We start from the raw sequence: 11461 nt of genomic DNA, 5'->3' as shown, positions 1-11461 counted from the left end.
GTTATCCAGAGTATTGTATTTATATTTTTACCACTGGGAGAAAGCGTGCATCTGACTAACCAAATCTATTGCTACTACCCTTTAGGCTACAAACAATGTGATTCGATGTGAGCGATGTATAGAGAAGACAACAATCGCACTCTCGTTCTAACATTGGTAGGGATGATCTACTGTTCTATTGGGGAGGCTCACGGAATCTAGACACCACAAAGGATGTTCGACCCACACCTATAAACCCTATCGATCCTACTAACGGGATGTGGGCTACAAAGGTAGCTCGGAAATGTCACGTTCCTCGCTACTACCACGGTCTGGCTAGACAAGGGATATCTATGAGTACCCTAGCCCAAACACCACGTTTACGCTAGTAATGATTACTCTAAACTCAACCGAAAGAGATTAAAGTAAACGCATAAACCAAAGAACAATAAGAACAAAGAACTTATTAGAATTAGAAGTCGAAATACTAAAGAATCCTAGGAGCAAGCCTCGAGTTAGGAGACTTGATCCTGCAGGTACAACCTCGGAGTAGACACCGACAGACCGGGCTTCCTCTGATCTACACCTCCACTATATCTCTCTCAATCTAGTAGAACTAATTCTACTCTCACATTGGATGCTAAGCCCTATGAGGTTGGAACCCTAGAGGGACCTCTCTCTCTGAATCCTCTCTAGAAAATATGCTAATGAATAATGGGATTGCTCTCCTCCAGGGGCCAGAGGGCCTGCTTATATAGCCTCTCCAAATGAACGTGGGCCGTCGGATCAAACCGACATTAATCGCACGGTTTTCCTTAATCATTTAGGTCAGTGGAGCATAATCTTCGAGATGGGACCTGATTGGTCTCTGTAGCAGGGCGGGCGCCCAAGGGGGGAGGGCGGGCGCCCTGCCCCCGAGCCCGCTCGGCTTCCCGTTCGTTCCCGTGGCTTCTGTAGTCTTCTAGATGATAGAAAATTGCGCGGCACGTTAATATCTCTATGTAAACCCGACATGTGGGCCTTTCCTCCATATTTCCTAATAATCCCCTACAGAAAGAGACAAACACCAAAACTCGTGGAATTCTGTCAGATAAAACCCTAAGTCTGGGTGTTGGTTGCATTTGGATCCTTTTCTTTATTTATTTGATGATTATATTTGGTACTTAAGGATCGTCAACACCATGCTGAGACGAAGGGCGACACCTGCCATCTTAAAAAGGTCATGCCAAATGTGGCTAGTGAACAAAGGATCCTAGTCACTGCTGACAATAGACAACGGAAACCCATGAAGGCGGACGACACCTTCGAAGAAGGCACGGGCGATCGTGGTAGCGATGTAGGGGTGGCCGAGCACGATGAAGTGGGCATACTTGGAGCAGCGATCGACCACCATTAAGATGACAGACTTGCCACACCCACCATAGGCAGCCCTTCGACAAAATCCATCAAGATGTCCGCCTAGACCTGAGACAACATGTCTAGGGGCTGCAAGCGACTGGCTGGCTTCAACATCTCCATATTGTTACGTTGACACATGGTGCAGGAGCACACCCAAGACTAGATCAAAGTGTGGTCACCTAGAATGTAAAAACTAGCACAGAGGCGGTGAAGTGTCTTCTGAACTCCCTCATGACCAGTCGAGTGGGCTAGAAGGAGAGCTTGATGCCAGAAGTCACCATGATCCGGGACGAAGAGGTCAAAACCATGGAGGAGGAGGCCAGGCTCCACTCACCATGGCTCGGCCCAGATCTCCTACCTAGAGGCACTGCAGGAGGAGCTACTCATCAGGCACCATAGTTGTGGCATGGTGAACGTTGTCGATGAAGGCAAAGGAGGGACCCGACAGGGCATGCATAGTGCCCTGCACGGCCGTCCCCTGAGAGGCGCTCTCCAGGCCGTCCTCACGACAGGACAGAGCGTCGATAGCAGTGTTCAGGTGACTAGGTTGATACTCCACGTCAAAGATAAAGCCGAAGCCAAATAATTTACTAATCCACTAGTGTTGGGGAACAGTCGACAGATGCTGGTCAAGCAAAAATTTGAGACTATACTGATTAGTGCGAACTAGAAAATGTTGTCCCCCACAAATACGGTCGCTAATGCCGCATGGCCTGGACCAGCCAAATGAGCTCACACTCATAAGCCGCCAGCTTGAGGTGGCAGGCGACAAACGGATGACTGAAGTAGGCAACGGGCCAGCACACTGCTGGAGGACGGTGCCGAACCCCATGCTCGAAGCATCATAGTCCATGATAAAGAACTTATCAAAGTCTGGAATCTACCAGACTAGACTGATTGTCAGGGCAGTCTTGAGCGCCTAGAAAGCCATCGTAGCATCATCATCGCACTGGAATGCATCTCACTGCAAGAAACGCATTAGCAGGGTGACGATCAAGCCAAAGTCCCTGATAAATTTTTGGTAGTATCCCACATGGCCCAAGAAGCCATGAAGCCCCAAGGCGACCATGGTGTTGGCCATGTCGACACCACAACCACCTTGTCCGCATCCATAGCATCTCCATTTGCCAAAATTACATGGCCCAAATAGGCCACTTTGGTCGCATAGAAAGATCACTTGGAGCATTTGAGATGCAGGTGGTGCGCCTATAGGGCTGTCAAGACAATACCCATGTGCTACAAGTGCTCCGCCCATGATGAGTTGTAGATGATGATGTCATAAAAAAAGACTAACACAAACCTTCATAGGAACGACCGCAAGACATCATTCATCTAGGCCTAGAACATCGCGGGCGCATTAGAAAGACCAAATGGCATCACTAGAATCTTGTAGAAACCATGGTGGGTACGGAATGTCATTTTAGCCACATCATCGAGGTGCATCTGGACTTGGTGATAGCCTGAACGCAAGTCCAGCTTGGTGAAGAACCAAGCCACATGGAGTTCATCAAGGAGCTCATCCACCACTGGGATTGGGAACTTATCCTTAGAGGTATTTGCATTGAGGGCCCAATAATTGATGTAGAAACATGAAGAACCATTGTGTCGGTGTTTTGACGCCGAGGGGTAACACTAACGAGTGAATTTGTGTGTGTGCTCCCTTTTCTGGATGGTTGTGCAAGAGTGACATAAGGATTTATCCTGGTTTGGGCAAAAGAAGGCCCTACATCTAGCGGGGGGAAGAGTGTGTATTATCTTGCACCTAAGTGCTTGTACAGGGGCGAATACATGTGAATGGAGCTGAGGGTTCTAAGTCCTAGCCGGTTGTGGTGGTGTGTGAGTCGTGCTCTATGGGTGTCTTGTTCGATATCATCCTCAGCGTCCCCTTTTATAGTTCCAAGGGGAGGCCTAGGTTACATGATGAGGTGTTTGAGTAGGCCTCGATAGGGGTATGGCGCTGACCTACTCGAGGCCTTCATACCGGCGTGGCCTCGAGGATGGGTGGTTCCCTTCCCTCGTCGATTTGTTCCTATGTCACGGGGGCTCGCTCGAGACGATGGAGGAGCTCATAAGGGGGATAAAGGAGCGCACCAAGGAAGAGCTCGAGCACTGGGGCCTGGGAAGGTCCGCCTCTGGTGCTCCACATCCCTAGATGAACCAAACATTGTGATGGACGACAGCAAGGAGGCGGAAAAGTGGGAGCATCTCGAGGAGCTTCGTCTTTGGATGAAGCACGTCCTGGGCCTCATGTCTGATATTGTCAACAATGGCCTAGGCCAGGCTTTTTTGGTAAGGATGCCTTGTCTTTCATTATTTTGAATCTTTCGCCTTGTTGATTGCGCTTACGGCCTCGTGTCCTTTTGCAGGATCTGAAAGAAACCTCTTGGCTGAAGTTGGGCTTTATTCACACGACGAGGGGCGGCTGGGAGCAGATTCCTCTTCTCAAAGATCAACTCCACGAGTCGCAGGAGAAGCTTCTTAAAGTACTTAAGGAGCTTACCACGGCTGAGGAGGAGAAGCAGAAGAAGCAGGCCGCTTTGACTAAGGCTTGGATGACCCTGTCTGGTATGAATGGAAAGGTCTACTAGGCGGAGGAGGACGCCCGCGTTGCCTAGGAGGCTGCGGAGAAGGCCCAAGGGGAGGCCACTCGGTCAAGGGAGCAGGCTGCCTTGTCCGAGGAAGTGGCAGCTAAGGCTTGAGAAGAATGTAGCACAGTATAAGGACGAGGCCATCGAGCTAGACAAAGGGAAAAGGCTCGTAGAGTCGGACCTTGCCGCCGCCTTGAGCAATTATGTTGTTCTAAAGGGGGAGCTCTTGAAGAGCGAGATCACCCGAGGCGCCGCGGAGGAGGCCGAGAAGAAGGCCCGCGAGGATCTCGAGGCAGAGCGGGCCCGCTCTTGCAGCCTTTCTGATGACATCGACCGTTTGAAGAAAGCGCTGCGGGAGAAAGAAGACGCTATTCTGCAATCGGGCAAGCTGATTGAGGACCTCCGGGTCGAGAAGACGGAGCTGGCCCACTCATACAAGGAGATTGAGAAGACCAACACCGATTTGGTCGGGGTGAACACGACTCTCGAGGAAAAGATCCAGGGTGAGTTTCCTATGCCTTTACTCTGTTTCTGTGGTGCTTGTTTTCTATCATTTGACTCCTTATTTCGAACTCTGCAGGGATTAAGGACGATCTGCTAGCGGCCTAGGTCAACTCCCAGTCTCTTAAGGCGCACCTCGAGGGAGAGGTCATGTTGACTGGTCGACTGAGAACAGCAATCAACGACCTCTCGTCCTCTTGGGAGCTCGAGCCTGCAAATGAAGCGGGGGAGGCATCTCGAGGTGACGCTCTGGCCGACCAACTATGCTATCTAGGCACCGCTGTGAGGGACCGGGTGCAGGACGCACTCCACATTGGGGTGAAGCGAGCTATGGCTATCGTTTGCTTGGGCTTCTCCTACGATATGGAGGTGGTATCCCATGGCTTCATCACTGATATCTCCAAGACTAACGCAGAGAACGAGGAGAGGCTCCACTCCTTGATCGATGAAGCGGAGGGACCTGGCGAAAGACTGGCGAACCTGTTCGAGCCAGAGGTGCTTCCTCTAGAGGCTGGTGCGGACGCAGAAGATGAGGATGGTCGAAATGATGACCAAGGCTTGTGAGCCTAGTCTAGGTACTTAGACCCATTGTAATATATTTAGTACATGTCGTTGACCAGCATTGTGGCCCAAGCGGCCTTAAGACTCATGGTTTTTGTAAATACTTGTTATTTTTATGCTTGAGCTTCTTTTATTGCTTTGCTGCTTAAGTTTGTGTTCCATGATCGATCTTTTGTTAAAAATGACCTCGATTGCCTTGAGGGTAGGGAAGTGAGTAGAGTTACCATAGCCCAGAGGCTTAGGGATTCTCAGGCTCGACGTCCCCCGACCCTTAAGGGGCTTGAGGCGTCTTTACTACTCGATCGCGTGGGATTTCCTTAGGGCTTAAAAGGGAAAAGATAATGTCGAGGTTTTTGAAAAAATCATTTGATTTTTAGGAGCCTGTGGGGTTCCCCCCTTGCTAGCCCACGAGGGAGTTTTGACTATGATGGGTCACAGTCGAGACTTCCTCCTAATGTCGAGATTTATTGGTAACATTGTGTATTACTTGGAAAAGTACTTTCATTCATTTAAATATTCATTCACAGAGCCTCGATGGTACAAGATGCGTATGAAATATAAAGCCTCGAAGCTCTAGGGGTACAAGCGACGTAGTTGTTCGATGTTCCACGCGTTGGTGAAGACCGCCCCCTTCTCATCCGCGAGCTTGTATGTTTCAGGCTTCAAGACCTCGGCCACCACGTATGGACCCTCCCAAGGTGGGGTCAGCTTGTGGTGTCCTTGATTGCTTTGCCGCCGCCGTAGGATGAGGTCGCCCATGTTCAGGTCCCTCTTGCGTACGTGCTTATCGTGGTAGCGTCGAAGCTTCTGCTGGTACCTTGCTGAGTTGAGGACGGCCATGTCTCGAGCTTCCTCGAGTTGGTCGACTATGTTCTCTTGAGTCTCCTTATTCGTCTACTCGTTGTATGCTTTGAGCCGGGGTGACCCGTACTCGACGTGTGTTGGAAGCACGGCCTTAGAGCCATAGACCAAGAAGAATGGGGTGTATTTCGTGGCTCTGCTTGGCATCGTTCTTAAGCTCCATAGGACCGAGGAGAGTTCCTCGACCCATTTCTTACCGAATTTCTTCAACTGGTTGTAGATTCTAGGCTTGAGCCCTTGTAAAATCATACCGTTGGCACGCTCGACCTGGTCGTTAGTTCGAGGGTGAGCTACTGCAGACTAGTTCACACAGATGTGATGCTGATCATAGAAGTCCAAGAACTTTTTGCTAGTGAATTGTGTGCCATTGTCGGTGATGATGACGTTGGGTATCCCAAATTGGTGGATTATGTCAGTGAAGAAGAGGACGGCTTGCTCGGAGCGAATGTTAGTAATGGGTCGAGCCTCGATCCACTTTGAGAATTTATCGATGGCCACCAACAGATGGGTGTATCCACCTGCCGCTCATTGGAGGGGACCTACAAGGTCGAGGCCCCATGACACAAACAGCCAAGTGATGGGGATCATCTGTAGAGCGTGAGCTAGGAGATGGGTTTGCTTGGCGTAGAATTGGCACCCGTGGCACAAACGAGCAAGCTCGATGGCGTCAGCGACGGCCGTTAGCCAGTAGAAGCCTTGTTAAAAGGCATTGCCGACGAGAGTTCTGGGAGCCGTGTGGTGGCCGCAAGCCCCCGAGTGTAGATCCTCGAGGAGCTTCCGTCCTTCCTCCACGGTGATGCAGTGCTGCAAGATCCCCATCGGGCTTCGCCTGTACAGCTCTTTGCTTTTGACATAGATCACGTATGATTTGGCCCATCGAGCGATACGACGGGCCTCAGCTCCATCTTTTGGTAACTCACCCTGGATCAGGCAGTCGAGGAAGGGCGTACGCTAATCAAATGGTCGGCTGGGGTGTTGAGAGGGTTGCTCGATTTCCATCACCTATGCCGCTGCCAGTAGGGCCTCGATCGTATCGATAGGCTCAGGATCTAAGGCCTCGACGCTAGCCCCTATGCTAAGGTCGATAGATGGCTCAAGCAGGTCCCATGCGAACGCGTCTGGTCGGACAGTGCCTCGAGTGGACGCAATCTTGGCAAGCTCATCGGCTGCTTCATTGTACCGCCGTGCGATGTGAATAAGCTTGTGGCCTTGAAACTTGTCTTCAAGCTTGCATACTTCCTTGCAGTAAGCCTCCATTTTTGGATCGTGGCAGCTCGAGGCTTTCATGACTTGATCGATGACTAGCTGAGAATCGCCTCGAATGTCAAGGCTTCAGACCCCAAGCTCGATAGCGATCCTTAACCCGTTGACGAGGGCCTCGTACTCTGCGACATTGTTAGATGCCGCAAAATGTATTCGGATGACATACCTCATGTGGACGCCAAGAGGCGAGATGAATAGCAAACTTGCCCCAACCCCGTCTTCATGAGTGACCCGTCGAAGTACATTGTCCAGAGTTTCGCCAGGACCTAAGCATGGGGGTGCTGAGTGTCCGTCCATTCTGCGATGAAGTCCACCAGCGCCTGGGACTTGATGGCTTTGCGAGGCACATATGTGAGGGCTTCCCCCATGAGCTCAACCGACCATTTGATGATCCTCCTAGTGGCCTCTCGATTCTGGATGATTTTGCCCAATGGAAAGGACGAGACCACCGTGATCGGATGGCCGAGAAAGTAGTGTTGCAACTTGCGTCGAGCGAGAATCACAGCAAAGATTAGCTTTTGAATCTGGGGGTATTGTACCTTTGTTTCTGAGACCACCTCACTGATGAAGTAGACCGGCAGCTGAACTGGAAGCGCGTGTCCTTCTTCTGGTCTTTCGACCACCACAGCTGCGCTAATGACCTGGGTCATTGCCACAACATAGAGGAGTAGAGGTTCTGCGGGTCGAGGGGGCACTAGGATAGGAGCGGTAGTCAACATCCTCTTGAGTTTATCAAGAGCTTCCTCAGCCTCGACGGTCCATGCATAGCGCTAAGCTTTCTTCAGGAGCCGGTATAGTGGCAGCACTTTTTCCCCCAGCCGTGAGATGAAACGGCTGAGTGCTGCCAGACAGCCCGTCACCTTCTGCATGCCCTTGACATCTCGAATCGGCCCCATCTTGGTGATGGCCGAGACTTTCTCGGGGTTGGCCTCGATGCCGCGCTGGGAGACTATGTATCCTAGGAGCATGCCTTGAGGCACGCCAAAGACACATTTTTTCGGGGTTGAGCTTGATATTGTTGGCGTGCAGGCAGCCAAATGCGATCTCGAGGTCCTGAATTAGGTCGCCCCTTGTCCTTGATTTGATGACGATGTCGTCGATGTATGCCTCGACCGTCGACCCTATGTGTTCTCCAAAGACATGGAGCATGCACCGTTGGTATGTTGCCCCGGCGTTTCGAAGCCCGAAAGGCATGGTTATATAACAGTACATTCCAAAAGGTGTGTTGAAAGAGGTCGCGAGCTGGTCGGACTCTTTCATTTTTATTTGATGGTAGCCGGAATAAGCATCAAGGAAAGACAGGGTTTCGCAACCCGCGGTAGAGTCGACGATTTGATCAATATGTGGTAAAGGAAATGGAACTTTTGGACATGCTTTATTTAAACTGGTATAATCTACACACATCCCCACGCGTTAAGGCTTGCATATCTGGGGAAAACCTAGACACTCAGGCTCCTGCTGAGTTTGCTGCCACGTCTCCGTGTCGCGCGGGAGGGCCAGTGGCCGCTCCATGCACGTGCTGGCACCTGGAAATAGTGTCCTGGCGAGCGATGTTGCGGCGTTGTCCAAGCCGAATGGAAGCATCCGCCTTGTGGCGAACAGACCATGTGGCAACAGGGCAGATGGTGGCGACGGGGCACGGGGTAAGCTATCCCTTGGTGTCGTCACGCGGCGCCTGTCGTCTCTTCCACTGTTGCCCGTCCTGCACAGGGCAACGATTGTGTAGCAGCGGTGGGGCGGTGGCGATGCTGATCACGCCTCCTCTTGCGCGGGGAGGCGTGGTGATGAGGCTGCCATGGGGCCTTCGATCGTGTGGGCATGATGTGTGCCCCTCCTGGTCCTCTAACTGAGAGCAAGATTATGTAATAGCCGAAACCGGTGGACATGAACTCAAGGCTCAAAAACCAGATCACCGTGCAGTGCGGGATTGGCGAGATGTGGGTATCCATCCGGAAAAAGATGGGAATTGATAGTAACACGCAGGGCCCCTACCTAGCGCCCCAACTGTCGGTGTTTTGACCCCGGGGGGTAACACCAACGAGTGAATTTGTGTGCATGCTACCTTTTCCGAATGGTTGTGCAAGAGTGACACAAGGATTTATCCTGGTTCAGGCAAAAGAATGCCATATGTCCAGCGGGGGGAAGAGTGTGTATTATCTTGCACCTAAGTGCTTGTACAGGGGTGAATACAAGTGAATGGAGCTGAGGGTTCTAAGTCCTAGCTGGTTGTGGTGGTGTGTGAGTCGTGCTCTATGGGTGTCTTGTTCGATATCGTCCTCAACGTCCCCTTTTATAGTTCCAAGGGGAGGCCTAGGTTACAGGATGTAGGTGTTTGACTAGGCCTTAATAGGGGTATTGGCGCTGACCTACTCGAGGCCTCCATAACGGCGTGGCCTCGAGCCATCTTGTTACAGGGTACTTTGGTGATGATGGTGCGTGCGTTCCCTGAACTCGTCTCATGTACATCGTCTGGTATTGGCTTGGGCGTGAGCACGCTCGTACGTCGTGACAGTCACCATGTCTGGAGTGGTTGAAGCGCTGACTTCTATCGCTCGATCCTTCTTTGGGAAGGAGCGTGCCTGCTCGAGGGTCAGGCAGCACAGGCGAATTTGTTATGCAGGAGCGCTGACCTTGAACGACTCGAGGGGTGTCGTGATGGGATATTACGCTGCACTGTGTCGGGTTGTACTTTTCTCCAATCTTGAGGATAAAGCTGGAAAAAGTAGAGATTTGACGGGTGCTTGTTCCCCTATCACGCTTCCCGTGACTGTCGGGTTAGGTGGGAGCACGGCAGTCGCATTAAATGCTCTGGCTCCTGTACCCGTGACAGGCGGCAAGGAACGCTTTTGCGCTCGAGGCTTGCCGATTTGCTCGACGCTCTTTTCGTAATCGACGGTCGCTGGATATCGAGCCCTTGACCATTCACTCGACCGTATTTCCATATTCGAGGCTATGATCGACACCATGTCCTGATTCAAACCGCAGCTTTGGTGATCCTTTATTTATGCTGGATCATCGAGCTTGGGCCTCGAATTGTTTGTCGATCTTCTCATTGTGTGTGTTTTCTGGGGTACCCCCTATTGACATCCTCGACACATTGGCCTTGCGCACTAGAAAGACCGTCCTAGAGAAGGGCGAGGTGCTTGGTCGAATGATGCCCTAGGTCAACATGGGTGAGCACTGTCTCTCCAAATCATTCTTCTAGAGCTGCGGGTAACAACACAGGTGCACTGTCTCTCCAATTCATCCTTCTAGAGCTGCTGATTAAAATGATAATACTATATAGCTATAGGGGATACCACTAATAGAATTCCACAAGTTAAAATGAGAATACTATATATATTGCTTTACCACTTCATTACATTATCTAAACCCTATGTGAATAATTCTGTGGTGTGTAAAAAACCCATATAAATATTCACTATGGCGGCATAAAACTAAAAATAAAAATGCACATTCATCTATTTATATTTTTGTTATACGTTTTCCGCATATCAAAACAAAAATCCAAAAATAAAGAGAGAAATCTTGTTGAAATTAAGCTTACAAAGAAATATCTCAGGCTCTAGGCAATGAGGCTTAGTTCACCACTAATGTTTAATCTGTTCTATGAGTTTTGTTGTCTATTTAAGTTTAGTAGGATTCGAAGAAGAGAGATAGTCCTCGACAATGCGAAAGGATATCTTCATCCACTCGTGGGCACTACTGCGATCATCATCAACATCTTGAAGTTCATGAGGAGTGAAGTATATCTATGCTGTCACGTTCAAGATGAACGACTACGTCAACATCCAGCTTGGGGAATAGCATCCCCTATGTATCTAGATAAGTATTCCATTTCTTTAAATGTGATTTATCTTTATTAGTTAAAAGAAATAAAAGGAGGCATAACAAAGAAAACCAAACAAAAAATTCTTGTTTAAATTTATAATATTAGCTAGATAATAATTTTTGAAGATGTGCTAGTTATAATAAGAACAAGAGAGAGTGTACTAGCTGCTTTACTGCCTTAGAATGAGAAGAATTTAAAAGATAGTCTTTATGATGAAAATGATGAATAGTTTCTCTACCGTAATTCCTTTCAAGTACCTAATTTTCAACCTTGAATTCTCCTGAGTTTTGGATAAAACTGTTTTGACATAAAGATGCACTCTGAGCTTGAAAGTTGTGGGTTGCATATGCTTGATCTAAGTCTCGTAACTGGCCGGAATCATATGAGAAGGCCTGAGCTGTTGTTTATCTTATTCTAAGTGATACTAGAATTCTGGAGATTTATCTTTTGAAAATCTTAAAAATTACATGATGAGTTC

The sequence above is a fragment of the Sorghum bicolor genome, chromosome 4, assembly GCF_000003195.3.
Source record: "Sorghum bicolor cultivar BTx623 chromosome 4, Sorghum_bicolor_NCBIv3, whole genome shotgun sequence".
In the NCBI taxonomy this organism is placed as follows: Eukaryota; Viridiplantae; Streptophyta; class Magnoliopsida; order Poales; family Poaceae; genus Sorghum; species Sorghum bicolor.
The sequence above is the reverse complement of the archived record's forward strand: the minus strand, read 5'-3'. Positions refer to the sequence as shown.